The following is an 18,814-nucleotide window of genomic DNA, read 5'->3' on the forward strand; positions in this document are numbered from 1 at the left end:
TGAGGACTGTTGAACACCCAGGTTTGTCAGCACACTGTGAAGGAAAGGATGATAACATAATCACGAAGGATGCATGATGTTTGTTTTGCTTTGTTGGGTGATGCTCTTGCGCTCCATCGAGACCATTGCAGAGCCAGGACGATCGCAAAGAGTAGAGGGAGACATCGGTCTGGGCAGGAATCCTACTCAGTCGCCGGGGCTGAGCCCATCCAATTGGACAAGCCGACGGAAACGGTGTGAAAAAAAAAAACAGAACGGTGTGACTGTGAATGAATGAGGAAGAACGAAGAACGAAGAACGGAGGATCCCATGGTTATCAATTATAATGCTTTGTCAGTGTTGTTTCATAAGTCATGATCTAATGAGACCGTTTTAGGGACACAGGATATTAGGAATGGGGAAGGGAACAAGTCTGGCCGGCCTCCCTCGTGCGCCGCCACGGTTGAATCGGCCGCGCTAACGATCACTATACCTGCTGCGAGAAGCTAATTATCATGTCCAATGACCATGCCAGGCATCGATAATGCTATATGAACGTCATGTGCTGCCACCTATGTGCCGATGGCACGCCATCTAGAAGAATCACATTGGTAATTAGTACAGTTCCCAATACAGCAAAACTCACGGTTTGGGGTTACCGGCGTCGTCCAGGAACCCCATCTCTCTCATCCAAGAGGGCATGTCTTGCGGTACCGCTCCCGCAGATCCGCTCGGTTGCTGTTTTCGTCTCTTTGTATAGTAGTCCCGTAAGTTGCGCCATCTCTTCTTCGCCTCATTTCCTGAAAGCACAGACATATGGCATGGTGCATAACATAGCATGGCGAGTGCTGAATGAACAATGGATGATAGGCGTTTCAAAAGAGGAAGGTTAATCATACTATTTTATTAACTGGCGGCCCCAGCCAGAGCTAAGCGGACATCTGACAACTTAAGTGACCAATCACTGTCAACACTTCAAACCTGATCTGTAATGTTCAAGGGCGCACACAAGGGGGGGGCACACGGGCCCGTGCCCCCCCATTCGAGTTGGGGGGCCCAACTCGAAAGAAGGGGCCCATTTGAGGCGGCCGAAGGCCGCCTCAAATGGGCCTCTAACTAATCCTTAGACCACCGAAGATCGTGTACAAAGGGCCCTCAAATGGCCTTAAAGGGCCCTCAGATGGTCTCAAAAGGCCCTCAGATGGCCTCGAAGGGCCCTCAATTAGCGTCATAGGGCCCTCATCTGGTGTCAAAGGGCCCTTAGATGGTGTCAAAGGGCCCTCAGATGGCCTTAAGGAGCCCTCAGATGACCTCAAAGGACTCTCAGATGGCCTTAAAGGGCCCTCAGATAGCCTGAAAGGGCCCTCAGCTAACGTCGAATGGACGTCAGAAGGCCTTAAAGGGTGTCAAAGGTCCCTGAGCTGGCGTCAGAGGGCCATGCCCTTGCGTCAAACGGCTCTCCGAAGGCTCTAAAGAGTCCTTTGCTGGTGACAGAGGGCCCCCAGCTGGTGCCAGATGGCCCCCAGCTGGCGCCAAATGGCCATCAGAAGGTCTCAAACGGTCCTCAGCTGGCGTCAAGCGGCCCTCAAAAAGCCTCAAGGGACCCTTAGAAAGCCTCAGGGAGCCCTTAGAAGACCTCAAGGGCCCTCAGAAGGCCTTAAAGAGCGTCAAAGGGCCTTGAGCTAGCGTCAAACTTAAAGTGCCCTTAGCTGGTGTCAGAGGGCCGCAGTTGGTGTCAGAGGGTCATCCATTGGCGTCTAATGGCCATCAGAAGGCCCAAAAACATGATCCTCAGCTGGCGTCCAACGGTCCTCAGCTGACGTCAAGAGGGCCTCAAAGGCCCCTCGACTGCTCAAAGGGCCCTTAGAAGGCCTCAATGGGAACTCAAGAGACGTTAAACGGCCCTCAAAAGGCTTGAAAGGGCCCCCTCCTGATGGCAAAGGGCTCACAGCTGAGTCAATAAGAGCCTTGTCAAAAAACGGACCTGAGAAACCTTGCCGGCCCTTCTGCGGGACTCCTACACTTACCTGAGTGGCCCCCGTTTACTGAGGGGCCCTGGTTATTGATGGGGTTCCTCGTTACTTAAGGGGCGCCTGGTTACCAGAGGGGCCCATGGTTACCTGGTGGGCCCCTGATCAATTGAAAACCCCTGGTCATCTGAAAGGCCCCTGATTACCTAAAAGGCCCCTAATCACTTGGATTCAGTGACATAGCAAGGGAGCGAGGGGGTACGTGCCCGTTCTCGGGTTTAGGGTTCCTTCGAAACCGAGGGGCCCTGCGGCGCCAGTTGGTAGCAGAGGGTTCGCGCTGGCCGCACTTCAACTCGGAAGGACACCACAGGGCTTGTGGGGGCACGTTATTGGCTCCTATGTAGCCACAATTATCTTCATAAAGGCCCAATGCCGGTTTCTGAGAGACCTCGCCGGCCGCTCAGGGCCCTAGTAACGGCCAACGAGGGATTGGCTGCTATGGCTCCACATCCGTCTGTGATAGACACACGGTCCACACCAGTGTTTCCAGAGGCACCCACAACGGCAACTGCGAGGCATCTCGCCCCACCTCCAAGGGACCCCCACCAGCGCATCTTACGGGCCTACATCGGCGGCTCTGAGAGTCCCCACACCGACGCCTCTGAGGGCCACGTACCAGTGACTCTGAGGGCCTCTTACCAGCCTCCGAGTGTCCTTGCCAGCCTATGACGGGCGACTTTCCACTTGCGGGCCATTTTGCAGGGCCACACAATGCCAATGATGGCCCCACCAGTGTCTCTAAGCCCTAAGACCCCGCAACGGCGCCTGTGAGGACCCAACACCAGCGCATCTGACGGCCTTTCACTGGCACCTCTGAGCGCGCCACACACCGGTGACTCTGAGGAGCTCGCTCGCTTCGCTCGCTCGTAAAATACTATGTAAATTAGGCATTAGTGTACATTAGGCACACTCCTCGGGCATAAATGATACTTTTGCTTGCCGATTTTCCACATTTTCTCATGCAAAGACCGTTTTAAAGAGACCCGTCTGCCAGTGAGACTGAACCCACCGTGCCTTCCTCCTCCCATCGAAAGGTCCTGGATACATCCTTGCCTGAGCTGACCCCGGGCCCCCGGGTGACTCACAGGCCCGGGGTCCGCGAAAAAAAACATGCTAAAAAACATGCTAGCGTAAAAATATATATGTTTTGAAAATTAAGCTGGTACCGAAATAATTGTTTTACCTACCATGCATTGACAAACCAATTGCTCAAGCTTCAAACCAACCGAAATATAGCCCCGTGGGCCGTATTTTTTTGGGGGGGAGGGCCCTTCGGCATGGGGGGCCCAGTTCGAAGGTCGTGCCCCCCCCCCCATTCAAAAATCCTGTGTGCGCGCCTGGTAATGTTATGCGTGGTGTTTGCTGTACAGCTATTCAGTTTGCTGATGTACATAAATGTGACCTTAATAGCATCGTCACAAACAGTTCTAACCTTCACGGCCAGTAGTAGCTGCACACCGCTCCCATAATGCTCTGGCTTCAGTTTTATTGAAATAGTCCTTGTGTTTGGGCTGCCACAAGCACGGGTTTTCCTTTACAAATAAAACCAGTGCACTGTCACCTGGCATGCTGAAACAAGAGAACATGATACTCACAGATAAGAAAGACAAAAACACATACAATGAAGCATAATGGTAACCGAAGGTTTGTTGTCAATAGTTAAAACACTATTCTTTAGAATTGTGTTTTTCTATTGAAAAACAAATCTGAGTTCCCTGACAATTTGGCAAAAGCTGCCTGAGATCAGTACAACTTGATGCTCTAGAAAACGGCTGCTCCAAAAATTCTGATTTTTTTCAGGATTTCTAGTGGGCCAGGTGATCTACGTTCTGGTGTGGGTCTCCCCTCCGCGGACCATCTGGTGCACGTGCCACGTGACTTTGAAAATTCCCGTGTTAAACCAATGGGCAAAATGAAAAAATGCGTTCCACGGCAGATTGCTCGAAAACGATCCAAACGACCCCCCATTTTCTTCCATGCGGATCAACCACCATTCGGTGCACTACCCATGGGTACCTATGTCGCAAAGTGGCCGGAAAAGTCCAGAACCACGTGCCACGTGCCGTTGAAAATGACCCTGCACACCGGAAATTGGGACTTTTGGTCATTTCGGCGCACCCATGATGCATAGTATGGCGTGGGTGACCAAACAATGGGTGTCATCCGGTTGGCAACTGTTTAAGGTGTCGTCCAGTGGGTCAAAGTGGTAGTTTCAAACTTTTGGGATCCACCATTCTGGGGATTCTTTTTGACAATATACTTACGTTTCTTGGCGCAATGTTCATTCCACCCAGACGGTCGTCAATGCGTTAGGTGACCCAAATGACGATTGACCTGAAGGAAGTTGGGGGCGAGGAACACGCACTGCCATCCGTTTTTTACTCGGGCGCTTTCATCTAGGAGATTTTTGCAGATATCTTTTTGATTTGCGAAAATGACCAACCTAACGGCATGCCAGTCGTTGATGAATTGTCTTGCTGCGGCCGGGCGCTTGTTTGCGGTGTTTGTGTTTGGCGGCTGGCGGGCGACTTTCAGTCGTTTTCGGTTAGCAGTTAGCGTCGGTGCGGTGCGGGCGGTTTTATTTTTTTTCGGCGTTTCGGCGTTTTTTGTGTGGTTTGCGGCGGTCGGGCGATTTTTTTCGCCGTTTGCGTTGGTGTTTCGGGCGTGCGTTTTGCACGTTTTGCGGTGTTAACGTTTTGCGGCGGGCGGGAGTTTTGTGTTTTTTTGCGGTGTTTGTCTTTGGCGGCGGGTGGGCGGTTTTCTTTTTTTTGCGTCATTTGCGGTGTTAAATTTGTTTGCCGTTGGCGGCCGCTTTTTCGTTTTTTTGCGGTGTTTGCTTTTGGCGGCGGGCGGGCGATTTTTAGGCGTTTTCGGTTGGCGGTTAGCGGGCGGGCGGTGCGGGCGGTTTTATTGTTTTGCGGCGTTTTTTTTATTTGCGGTTTGTGGCGGGCGGGCGTTTGTTTATTTTTTGCGACCTTTGCGTTGGCGTTTCGGGAGTGCGTTTTGCGCGTTTTGCGGTGTTTGCGTTTTGTGGCGGGCGGGCGTTTTTCACAATTCAAAGTCCAAACCTTCGGGCCACAGCGCTCCTCGAAAAGCGCTGCCCTCGAGTATATGTAGGCAGGAAATAAATCTCATCTGTGACTTGACCCATGGCACTGATGGAAAATTACAATTTTCTAGTATGGTGATGAGAGTTGACCATTCTAATGTTTAAAGTTATCTTTTAGCTGTTGCACAAACATATAAAACCAAGTTTTGGAATTATGAGAGGCATGGCACGAGCAGTGTTGAATGGTCCATCTTTTTGTCAAAGCAATGATGAAAACAAATTGGTACCTAGCAAAATGTTATGAAAACACCATGAAAACATGTAAATGACATGTTGACTCAAAACACTGACACTGCCTTGGGTACCACACCTACTTCAGAAGGACATTTTAAACTGCACACCACATCTACTTCAGAAGGGCAATTCAAACAGCCCTAGGATTAATGGTTGTGGTGATATTGCCACAAATGGCACAATGCTTGGAAAAGTGCTCAATTCTACCCCATTATGTGTCCCTCACCCATGACCCGGTATGTGTGAGAGACACAGAATACAACCTAGAAACCTTCCCAAAATTGGAATGTTATACCTGGGGCATTCCACGATAGATCGTACCAGGCCCGTCACCCTCATCTCTCAGATTTTAATGAAAACCGGTCTTGGGGGTAATCATAGGCCCCAAAGACGCCTGGCAAAATATCAGACTTCTCAGATCAAAACTTTTTGAGTTATATTGCATTACATTTTTTTAACTTCGGTATGTAACGGTGAGTTTGATGGCCTATAATTCAAGAACGGGTTAGGCAACCAACAAAAAGTAAACAACACTAAGCTAGCGATGAATCATAAATTAATATTAGTATTTAAAAATTCCGAAGAAAAAATTTCATTGTTGAGCAAAAACCTTAATCTTTTTTCATTTGCCTCTAATGACTTTTGGGACCAAAATTTTTCACATTTTATTTTTTTCAAAATAATCTTCATGTCATTGCAAATCGACATGCAAAAAAATTAGAAAGGTGTTCTTTCTATAAGTTCCTCATTTTCCCGCAAACAAAATGGGTTTCGGAGGGGTTGATACGACCCCAGCACGCCGTTTCGCTTCTAATAGAGCTAGAGCCTCGCGGAAAAAACGAGCGTGTGTGCCGTTACAAGTCGCAGCGATTGGTACCCAATATTAAGGTCTCAGGTTAACCGGTAGCGTCTGAGGTCAGGTCACGTGACTGAAGTTACGGGTTCGGTTTTTAGTAAATAACTTCGCAAAAAATGGCCGCAGAGCCGCGATTTTGGCATCATTGTGTTCGCCTAGCTCAGGTGCATCGAATGGTATACTTTTGTTAGGGTGAGGTCAACTTAAGCAGTTGACCTCGGGTCAAGGTCAGGTCAGAGCCCCTCAGGTCACGAAGCTGGGCAAAGGGTAGCATATGGCATATCATTCGATTCGGAAGGTCTTCCCGAGTCCATTGGTGGCTTTCCCGACTCTCTAGCTCCATTTGATCGGGAGTTATTGACGAAAAACTCTTACGACCCTAGTGACGTCATAAATGACGTCACGCAAGGTTAACAATGCAAAAGTAAAGCATTGGACTTTGCAAGGAGTGCATGAAATCACGATACCATGTACGTGGGATAGTTTTTAATCATTCTCGGCGCCAAAATAACAGTTTTTTTATATTTCCCCATTGATTTATAACAGTGATGTCACGTGACCGACCTGACTTCATGTAACCTTGAAAAATTCCCAGACATACAAGTTGTGAGACCTCTGGAGGACAACATGTATGCGTCCTGTAACTTTCATCTCGGGCAGCTATGGTCATTGGCGTCCAAAACAATGTCAGAACCAAACAGCCTTTTTCACCCTCACGCTTATAGGAAAGAGGGTTGAATGAACCCTCTTTTCACTTTTTTCAGATGACTCAGACTTCAATTGAAATTTCAGTAACCCGTGATGTCACTAGGCAGCTTTACCACGCCATTTGTAAGCTCCCTCCCGAAATCACTATTCGAAACCGTTATCGTGACGTAAAATAAATACATTTATAGAAAGAACACCTTCCTAATTTTTTGCATACTTCTTAACAATGAGCCAAATATTTTTTTATAGAAATAAAAATTAAAAAAAATGGTCCCAAAGTCCTAAAAATACAAATGAAAGAAAACTCGATATGTCATATATGAAAAATAGCGTATTTTTCGAAATTTCAAAAATACATATTAATCTCTGTTTCATTGCAAGTTCAATGTTATATAACATTTGGCATTTGAATAATCCGTCTTAGAGTAACAGCCCGCCAAACTTAGCGCTGCAAAGCAAGATCCAAAAAATGTTCTACACCATAACTCAAAAAATACTTATCTGATAAGCCTGAAATTGTTACAGGTGGATTCAGAGCCCCTGATTACCCCCGAGACCAATTCTCGTCAAATTCCGAGAGATGAGGGTGTCAAATTGGAAAAAAAGTGGTACGATCTATCGTGGAATGTCCCACCTACCTACTATTGGCAGCACACCAATAAGTATTATCAAAGGCTCAGGAAGAAGGCACCCACCATGAGTAGGTGGTGATTGTCAGGAACTACAAAGTATGTGTCGGCAAAGCAAAGCTGATAAAATTATCCTAATCAAATCCATTCAGTACCTTTGCATTTTGGTTTGACTTATCCATGCAGAATGGACTAAATACCTATGAATTGTATGACTATGTGTACTGTGTAGGGTATGTTCAGGAAACCCCAGTTGAAACTGCACAGCAATGCTCAGCCAATTGTTCTACCACATGTGGAACTGCAGGGGATATCATTCATCAACCATGAATCTGCTATACTGATACAGGACGAAAGTCACATCTGGTACTTGGTAGTTATAAAGCATGCGTCACACTTTTTTTGCAACCAAGGAAAGGCGCTATACCCAGAGATGCTTTCTAGCCAACCAAACCAAACTTAACCAACTCTGACCTAACCTTACCTACAACCTAACAACTGAACAACCTAAAGCACCTCACCTTGGTTGCAAAAAAAAAAAACATGTGTGATGTCTGCTTTACTTCTACCTCACATCTTGGGGGTAAAAGTGTAGGAAAAGTCAGAACTCCGAGCAAATATATAAGCATAATCTAGCCTGACCTAACCTTGCCTACCAGCCTACGAGCGTAAATCTTTCAACCTACGAACCTACAACCTATCAACCTAAAACCTTCCAGCATAAGGCCTAACAACCCACTACAATTTAACCTGCAACCTACCCGCCTATTCAGACCTTTTGTATGCCTACTAACAATTATATTGGGTCCATGCACTCAGTAGCGACTGGGAGTCCTCGTACCCTTCAAACTAACATCAAATCTATTTCCAGATGGTTTTAACTACAAAAATGAAAATGAGTACATCATATGATTGGCACCTAACATGCTTCATAGATGTATGCACTCTAGCTTTCTCAGCCTGAACCCCTTCCAGAAATTCAGGGTAATGTGCGATATTCTATGCACCACTTATCTGCCTGTTACTAATTAACAGGCATGTTTTTTTTTTGTCGCTCATTGGAATGCATAAAACAGCATATTTATTGTGGTGTTTGTGGTACAATTAAAACAAAATGCCCTCTGCTTACCCAAAAAAATCATAAGCATCCTCTATGCACCAATTGTAACATGCAACCAAAATAATGTTTCCTATCACTTATTACCAAATAAAATATTGCAAGTAACCAGCAGCGAATACTCTTGCCATTCTAAGGAAATAATTTTTACTTACTTCATGATGATCGAGTTCCAATTCTCAGTACAATTCACAATGTTTGCCTCCGACACGGCCCCAAACCACGTCTGTTCCGGACGTTCCGGATGCGGAAAAGTTCAACGCGTCGGACATCACTCTCCCGTCTCCGTAGCAACCGCATCCGAAACGCATGCGGAGAGCTGACGGAAAATCAACAGTTGATTGCCGTTCGGATGCGGTCCGGACGGAGCGCACACGATTTCCGTACGGACCGGATGCGCCCATAGGGCTCTGTGTTAAATTCCGTACGGACCGCACGCGTTCCGCACCAGTGGACGGCGGCCTTAAAACGCCTTTTGGCCGAAGAACGAGCGAGCGAGATAGTGAGCCCAGCACGTGCGGAAGGGCGAGAGGACACTTCCAGCGGGCTTTTGCAAAGCACCCTTTTAACCGGTCGCTAGCGGTGTGCCAAATTTGAACGCAATCGGCCCAGCCGTTCCTGAGATCTGGAAGCGGCATTCTGCACGTGCGCTTGTGCAAACGGGGTCCAAAATGACTTTTGCATGGCACCCTACTAACCGGTCCCCAACCGTGTACCAAATTTGAGCGCAATCGGCCCAGCTGTTCTCGAGATCTGGAAACGCCCCCTGCACGTGCGCACGTGCAGTAGCACCCTAACCGCAACACATGGGAATGCATTACCTGGTGGGTGCCTACCTGTATGCCAAGTTTCAGCGAAATCGCCCCAGTAATTACCGAGTTACTGAAATGGGAACGAATTTGGCACCTCTTCTTTTTGTATTTTGCACGTGCAGTGGGGGTCACTCACATAGATCCAGAGTATCCGACCTTTGGTAGAAGGGATGCAGCTACCCTATAAAAAATTACCGCAAGACAATCGCTCAAGTCGCTGCTGAGATATGGGCCTCTCAAAATCATTACTTTTGCAAAACTGCTTGAACACCCTTGACTTTTCACGTGGCAGGTGCCACGACGGTCACTGAGATGTATCAAAAGTAGTCAATTACGGGGTAGAAGGGATGGGGCTACCCAGCAAAAAAGACCGCAGGCCAATCGGTCCAGCGGTTGCTGAGATATAAGCCTCTCAAAAGCGTTACAGGCCGGGCCGGGCCGGGCCGGGCCGGGCCGGGCCGCTCATACTGAGATTTTTCCGTTATATTGAAAAGACTTCGCTTCGCTCGCTGCGCTCGCTTGCTCGTAATAAAACTGGCCAAAAATCTAAGGTTTTGGTGTCTGTGTGTACACTAGACAAATATGTATGCTTTGACAACTGATAATCTGATTCGGAAGGTTGAAAACACCTTTCGCTGTATCTACAAAAATATTTGCCCATACCATTTTCGTGGCTCCGTCAGCTGCCGAAGGCTGATAAAAGGTTACCAGCTTTCAAGGTCTTGTAGGGGAATCCCCTGCAGTTTCTGCGTCGGATTTAGGTTTGACGAGCTCCCCGGCAACATCCGCTTCTCCCCGAAAGCCGACAGGTTGCATCGACACCATCCGTGAGTATTTTGTAGGTCTTCTCTGGCGCTAACTCCTTCATGAATGACTGGCGCCGACCTCCCAATCACCATTTTCCTTTTCAAAACAACCCCATTCCTGAGCAAATGGAAGTGCCAGGGGCATATGTTTCGCAGCATATCGTAGCAGAATGTGTCGGCCATCTGTTTTTTAGACACATTTTGCAAATTTTGCAAATCTCAAACCCTCGTCATTCCCCATGCTAAGACCTTCGCTGGGTTGCGGAGTGTTTTCCTCAGGAGAGGTTCTGCTTTGTAAACGGCCAAAACCTGTCCATCGTGCGGTTTTGTCGGGATTTTATATCTAAAAGAAACCAATTTGCTCCAAATCTGCCTCTTGAAACTTCGTGAGATAAAACTTAACATTAATTGACACTTTTGGAGGGTCAGTTGTCCTTTATCGACGATTTTCGTGTTATTTTCCCCCAAAATTTAGCGTTATAGATATTATAAACAATTTTAAATGATACTTTGTCTTTATTATATGATGACCTGTAATTTTTGAAACTGGGTAACCTCTGTTTGTGAGCTTCTAGTCAGTTTTCAATAGTTATGACTGCATTTTCAGCTGCTTTCCGGAGCACGAGTCTGCTGCCGTACGGGGGTCGTTCAAAACGCTGCTAGTCTCGCATAGTTTCGTCCCTCAAAAATTTTAGCGACCGTTTATATTAGATGATCATCATGTTGTACTCATCCTCGCCGACACTTTGTCATGTGTCATTTCCGACTTAACCATTCCCATTACTCCTGAAACAGAGAGTTTCTCAGCCGACCCGATTTTGCGACCTCCATTTTCGTGCCTGACTCATGGTCAGATGTGAACCCTTTTTGTGAGCTCATGAAGGGTCAAATGCACTTGAAAACACTGAAACTGCTTGAGGAACGCTGTTACCAATGCCCATGCAAAATTTCGACTGTTAGTTTCTTGCTGATTCAGAATTATTGACAAAATGCATGGCTGGTACCTGTCAACGAACTTTTGATACACCCTGTACACGCCGCACATAACCGCCAGGCGCCAATGCCGCAACGCAGCTTAGATTTCGAAGTAATCATTTAGTCTCACCACCCGGCCTTTAAACGCATGTGCTAAGTGGGCAGCCATCTTTTATTCAGCAGCAGAACTATATAAAATGCATAGTTTATATTTTTAGATTCAATTAGGCATATTTATTTATGTATGCGTCTAAAACAGTGATTTCATACGCGGCATGCTTACTGAGCTGTCTGTGATTGGCGCCCACTGAACAGACCAATGAGCCAATGAACGCCCTGTTGAGTATCCACGGTAAAGCGCCGCAGTGATAGTAGGGTGTCCTAGTAGTTAAGTGCCCTCCACTACAGGCAGGGCGTCCCAGGAGTGGTGCGGAACCAAATTGTGAAAGGGCGCCCAAGGAGTGGCACGGAACCAAATTGTGAAAGGGCGCCCAAGGAGTGGGATGGTGTCCTAGGAGTAGTGGGGTGCCCCATGGTGATGGGCGCCCAGTGATGGTAGGGCGCCCCATTGTAGCAGGGCGCCGGAGGCCCAAGTAGTGGTGGGCGCCCCAGTGGTGGTAGGGTGCCTCGTGGCGGTGGGGTGCACCAGAAACTTAGGGCGCCCCAGCACCAGCGGTACGTCACATTAGTGTTACGACGCCCCAGTAGTGGTACGGCGTCGGCGTCCCATTTCTGATAGGGCGCCCAAAGGTGGTTGGCGCCCCAATCGTGTCTGGGCGCCGCCCTATTTATAGTCACCGTGGGCGCCCCAATGTTGATAGGGCTCTTCAGTCGTGGTAGGGTGCCCTATTACCGGTAATGTGTCCCAATCAAAGTAGGGCGCCCCCAGTAGTGAGAGGGCATCCCATTGGTGGTGTTAGCGCCTCAGTGACAGCCCTTTCCCCCTGTCAAGCTGAGTTGCGTCTCAATAATGTGTTGCCTCCGTGACTGTCGGCAGCTAATATCTGTGGGCAGACTTTTGGGCTGTTTTTCACTGGGGTGGCAAAGTAAGATGACTGGGGTGGAAACCTGCACGACTGGGGTGGGTTTTGCCACCCCAGTTAACATGTTAAAATAGGCCCTGACTGTAAGCTACCATGATCGGTGCGCTATCTAAACTCTTTACCCTTCAAGTAATGAGCAAACTCTTGGGGTGAACACAACACATGCTAACAGCTCTTTCTTAGTTGTGCTATAATTTTTCTGAAATTTCGACAGGGCATGGCTACCGTAAGCAATCACTCGCTCGACGCCATCCTGCTCCTGAAGCAAGACAGCGCCGATACCCTTGTCGCTGGCATCGCAGTCCAACGTGAACACACCTCCTCCCTCGCCAAACCTGGGAAAGGCTACAACGGGAGCCTCACTGAGAGCCTTCTTGAGCTCCACGAACGAGTCATCTGCTTCCGGAGACCACTGAAAACGGACATCCTTGCCTGTAAGCCGAAAAAGCGGTGCTGCAATAGTGGCAAAATCTTTGATATACAGGGGTTGGGCAGATAAATTGGGACAAAATACATATTTGCATTTAGAACGCCGTAGCTTAGAAATTTGTAAACATAGGCATTTCAAATTTGGATCACATATTTTCACACCAATTTTACACATTTTCACCAAATATGGTCACCGTGGTCCACCTGCATCAGTCCTTATCGGTGCCTGGACTGGCCGCACGCGCGGCGAGATCTCCCGTCTGAAATGGCTCGTAATTGTAGCCAACTGGCACTGCTGAGGCTCACCACAGTCATATGGGGACGTTCGTTAGACTCACCCGCAAAAACGCCCCAGCAACCAGAACTTGTGTGGGCTGAGGTTTAATGAGGAAGGGGACATTTTCCCTTGGGTACAGTTTGCGGGATCCCCCGTTTCAGGAGATTTTGTATTTAATTTACTGTATGCCGGGGAGCTGACTCCTCGAAGAGCATCACTCCATGCAGGATGTTGCCTTCTTTCATCTTGTTGATTCGAACTGCCGGAATAATGGTTAGGTACCCTGTAATGGCGAACCCCCTCCCGGTTCCGTAAAATAAGGGGGCCCCACGTGACCGTCAGAAGTCACCGAGTGGAATACCATCACCGATGTCTGCTGCATTCTTTTTGGAACTAAGATCACGTCTTCTGGGCTGGGTGCGATGTTACATGGTGTTTGCGGTTGTTCATATGTTCGGTTATGGGGATACCATCGTCGAAAAAGACCTGCACGTGCTTGCTCGCTTCTCCAAGCCCTTCAAGAGGAAACAATCTTTTTAACGTCACAGCTGCTTCAACATCTATGTTGACAGGTTGATATGCATCAATGCATAAGAGTACATGTTTGAGGTGCTGGTATATCGCTTTCTCATGGCGCGGCTACCTTCGTTGCAAGCTCGCGCCACTGTTTTCGCGAGGATCCTCTGATTTAACTGAAATTTGCCTTTTAGCCCCCCTGGAGAACCGGGGGAGAGGCCGGTGTCAATGCAATTGGTATGTAAGGATGAGTCAATATTATCTCTTCCTCCAACGTTTACGTCTGTTCGATACATACCTACTACTTTCAGCCATTTGATGGAGCATAATAAGAGTTTTGGCGCGCATGTGCGCGCGGACTAAGTTGATAGTGGCTTGCTTAAGCCCACGTTCTGTGACCAGCCGACTCAAAATTGCAACGCAACCTGCATAACATGGAAACGTATTCATTAGCCTATATTTATGTTCAAAAATTATCTTTATCACTCAAAAAATAGTCGTTTTAGAGGAAGTTGAAATTTGTCCCAATTTATCTGCCCAACCCTGTACTTACGAAAATACGAACACAAACCTTAAAGGTAGTGTGCCAGCTTTCCTGGACCGTATGGAGTTAATGGCCCAGATAAGGAGAACCGGATTTTTAGAACTTATCCATACCTTCAAAACTCATGGAAACGTCTTAAATTCTTCAAATTTTGAGTACCCCAGTGCGAAATTCGCCCCGACGGGTTGTCGGTCGTACCTCAACCACATTTCACACCAGACTTGTGCCAAGGTCCCAAAAAGGTCCGAGATCCAGGGTTCGCAGAGTCCAAGGTCTGGGACCTTGATGGATCCTGGACCTTGCATTGTCATTTTTGTCGTGAGACCTTGGAAACCCAGGACCTTAAAACATCCATGTGCCGCGAGACCTTGGAATCCCAGGACCTCAACATTTGCATATGTCGCGAGACCTTGAATCCCAGGACCTCAACATTTGCATATGCCGCGAGACCTTGGAATCCCAGGACCTCAACATTTGCATATGTCGCGAGACCTTGGAATCCCAAGACCTCAACATTTGCATATGCCGCGAGACCTTGGAATCCCAGGACATCAACATTTCATGTGACATCAACATGAGACCTTATAGAAACCCAGGACCTCAACATTTCATATGCCGTGAAACCATGGAAACCCTGAAACCATGGAAGCCCAGGGAGGTCAGGACCTCAAAATTTTGATATGCTGCAAGACCCTGCAGAATGCAGACCTTCAGTCCCAGTTTTATTATTTGTCATGGGATCTTAGGAGAAGGGTCTGGATCTACACCATCATTTTCTTGAGGGACCTCAAGAATCCTGGAAGCTGGACCATGAGGTTTATGTCGCCGGCACATGGCCACTAAGGACCCTGCACTAGGTTTTGTCTGTAAACACTTCAATAAATATCTATGGTTGAGCCGCTGAGCGACCAGCTGCAAGGGGTTAAGAGAAATACATGAAGAGAAAATGAACCACTGTGTAGACATATACAGAGCCAAATCATTGTCATGGCTGTGAGGCAGAACTGGAACAAGAGACCTGGTAGCTTTTTACATTATCAATGTTATGGATTATGAAACTGTCAAACAGTGGACAGTGGTGGTTTGGAAAGTTCTTTTCTAATCTCACCTTACATATTTTCTGGGCCTTGTTTTCTGGGTTGTGATATACCGGGCTTGAAGCTACTTCTTGGAAGCTACCCTGACCCACTGACCAAGTAAGTGTCAAACTTATTTGATTTGCAAGTCATCAAATCACCACTGCGCAATGAGCATCCAATGTGAGCAATGATTCCATCTCCATGACAGTTCAACTTTTCCGTTTAGCACGTTTTCGTCGGACAATTTTTCGTCTGCAGATTTTCGTCCGCAGACTTTCGTCAATGCATTTTTCGCCTGTGCATTTTTAAGTCCGCGCATTTTTTTCGTAAGGACATTTTCCGCCTCGTCCAGACGAAAAAAATGCCGAACAGTAAAATACTTCGACGAAAAATGCACCAAATCAATTCGTACAGACGAGTAAATGCAAGACGAAAAAGTCAGACGAAAATCTGCCGACGAAGAACCGTCTGACGAAAAATTTGTCAGATGGAATTTTGTTCAGAGCCTTCAAGCTAATGTGAATGAACAGTAAGTAAGGTTTGCGCTCGCTTAATCGATCAGTTTTTTTTTTCTGTGAGCGCTCGCGCAAACAAGACTTAGAACATATTTGAGTTTTTTATCCAGGGCCCTGCTCGGTCGCTGTTTTTATATCAGCGTGCTGTCGGTTATTGCTGGCGCGGCTTGGCCTCTCATTGGTCTAACGAATAGACCACTTGAATTCGACCAATGAGGAGCCCAGAAGTAAGCAGCATGGTCGCAGCCTGCTGATAAATAAACGGGGTGCGAACAGAGCTCTAGGTATTATGTAACTGAATGTGCCAAAATCGAAAGCATATACCTATCCAATTTAATTTTTCCATTTTTATGAAGCCTGTAGGTTTTATTTCTGGTTTTTTGATCTTGCCTGAAAGAATACTTGGATTTCTGTCTTCAATAACTGTAAGGTGCTATCCCACATTTCTAATTCTAATGATCAGGTAAGATTGATTTGAAAGGAACATGACAATACAAAATGCAAGGTACCTATTACCTACCTATATTTTTATGAATTTGTCCGGCTAAAGGAGAGATTGATATCATGATTCATCTTTAACTTTGACTTGTGTTGAAGCTCCCCCTACCTATGTAGTATGTTGGTAAATGATAAAACCACCACAGGTTTGCATAGGTTCGGCCCCTTTCAATGTTGCTGGGCATCTGTTGGCAGAATATTTAGAAGTAAGCCTGCTCATCAGAATGTTAGTTTAAGTTCTTATTGTGGGACCCTGAATACTTTGGATCCTGAGATGTATTCTTGCCGTGGGACCTTGAGGACTGTGGACCCTGAACTCTGAAGTGTATATGTTACGGGCCAAGTGCGAATGCTAGTCCGTTTGCGAACGGACTAGTCCATTCGCGAATGGACTAGGCCGTTTGCGAATGGCGGTCCGTTTGCAAACGGACTAGTCCGTTTGCGAATGGCCTAGGCCGTTTGCGAACGGACGGGTTTGTGGCGTTGCACTTAGCCGCCGGAAGCATGGATCCTCGGATTGGGGTACGATTCCGAATGAATGGGGGACCGCTGGTCGATGCAGGGGCGTCGCCGACGGGGGGGGGGTCGGAGGGGTCCGGACCCGCCCCCCCCCCCACACACACACACATTCTTGAAAATATGCCGGTTCGACGCCCCCCCCCCCCCCTCCCCCACACACTTTTGGCCACGAAAATCGATCAAGAATAAAATAAAATATTTTAAAAACGATTTTGGTGCATTCTCAAAATAAAATTGTCTAAATCCGAGGAGTATTCAGAAACGAATTATTCGACACCAGTAATATGTATATGATCGGTAGCTTTCGGGGGCTGCTGCCTCCTTCATCAGCCTGCTTTTTAAATGCATTAGAACACAAGACAATACGTTTCAAACATGTCTACCAAAAAGTAAACCGCCACGAGGAAAAGTTGTAACGGTACGTCTCAAGCATAGATGTACAAAACAGTTTGATACATGATAACAAATAATAACACATAATTAAGTCGCCATCGTCCGTAACATCCGTAATAAAACATTCGACATTAATTGTGATCCGTGGTCGTAACGTTCGAGTTCGTGATTATTACGAACTCGATTGTTACTCGATTAATGTGTCATGACCCCGATTGTGCGAACTCGATTGTCACGACCACGGATCACGAACTCGTTTGTTACGGCCACGGATCACAATTAATGTCGAATGTTTTATTACGGATGTTTCGGACGATGGCGACTTAATTATGTGTTATTATTTGTTATCATGTATCAAACTGTTTTGTGCATCTATGCTTGATACGTACCGTTACAACTTTTCCTCGTGGCAGTTTACTTTTTGGTAGACATGCTTGAAACGTATTGTCTTGTGTTCTAATGCATTTAAAAAGCAGGCTGATGAAGGAGGCAGCAGCCCCCGAAAGCTACCGATCATATACATATTACTGGTGTCGAATAATTCGTTTCTGAATATTTACCATGTCCCAGTACAACAATTCCATATTTAAAATAAATCCGAGGAGTTTTCAGTATTTGGTGGGAATTACTTTGACTGACCGTCCGACCAGATCCCCTAGTCGAAAATCCGTGGCGACGCCACTGCGTCTATATGTTTAGTTTGTTCTCCGGAGCAGATCTGCGAGCTGGCGCAACTCTGGGTTAACCCTATTAGTGGCAGGCTCCTGGGCCCAATCTTATAAAGGTTGTGCTACCAAATGGCGTACTATCATTCCACCCCACTCTATTTACGGCACCCTATTCACGCAATCTTATAAAGAGAATAGTATGGTAATTCTATTCACGCCATTTTGCCCACAGTACAAATCAACGCCAGCAGGAAACACGCAACGTGATTGGTCAATGTCTTGTCGCCGTCGCTATTGGAAATTATGCGTACTGTTTGCGAACAGCAAAAGTTATGTGTTTTGATTTTTATGGGGCATTTATTTCTTTTAGAGACACACATAGGTGTAATAAATAAGTTATTTATGGAAAACGTGATAGCAAACTATGGAAAACACAAACATGCTTGAAGAATTCTCCTGAAAAGTGGATTGCCGACCAAATAAATTTCAGCGAGGGCATTCTCGCGCTCAGAAATTCGAGTGAATAAAGTGTTTCTTCTACTTATCATTTGCATTTATTTGCTGTTAAGGCAATGCAATAAATTTGTTAAAGCATTATTTTATTTAAATAGTCATTTAATTATAGCTCGGCCACTGTTTCAGTAATTTAAGTCGTTGACAATGAAGCTCCTACAATTTGAGCATCAGGATACGTACATTAACTGGATCAATTCAAGATATAGCTTATTTTCCTTCTTGTCATAAGCTCTTGACATTTTCCTTCTTGAAGATAAACTACTAAAATTCGAAGACTACGTACATGAACTGAATTAGGTCAAGTTACAGCTTATTTTCCTTCTTATTCAAGCATAGGTACCTGTTACCTAACCTAAAGCTAAAAAGCAATTCCTCAAAAGATTGAAGAACCCAGTCTACATATCAAAGCATATCAAGAAAAATACTCGGCTCAGAAGTCAGATCGAGATACAGGAAGAGAAACAACACATTGATCCTTAACTGTGCCAGACAGGAAGTGAGGAGATACGAATAGTAAGTAGGAATTAACAATTTTTTGACAAACTAAGGTATATCATAATTA

At 46.5% G+C, this 18,814-nt stretch overlaps 1 protein-coding gene and 1 long non-coding RNA gene across 2 annotated transcripts in view; one reads left to right on the forward strand and one right to left on the reverse strand.

Annotated features, from left to right (window-relative positions):
* LOC122374440 (TBC1 domain family member 25-like) overlaps positions 1 to 18,814 on the forward strand; it is a 106,073-nt gene that overhangs the window by 3,946 nt on the left and 83,313 nt on the right. The gene's annotated exons all lie outside the window — the stretch shown is intronic.
* On the reverse strand, positions 697 to 8,842 carry LOC122374443. The gene is made up of 3 exons (XR_006255223.1): positions 8,818 to 8,842; positions 3,442 to 3,578; positions 697 to 779 (listed from the first exon to the last, which is right to left on the reverse strand). It is a non-coding gene; the product is annotated as an uncharacterized LOC122374443 (long non-coding RNA).

Source organism: Amphibalanus amphitrite, unplaced genomic scaffold (genome assembly GCF_019059575.1).
Source record: "Amphibalanus amphitrite isolate SeventyFive unplaced genomic scaffold, NRLGWU_Aamphi_draft 001657F_arrow, whole genome shotgun sequence".
NCBI classification, from domain to species: Eukaryota; Metazoa; Arthropoda; class Thecostraca; order Balanomorpha; family Balanidae; genus Amphibalanus; species Amphibalanus amphitrite.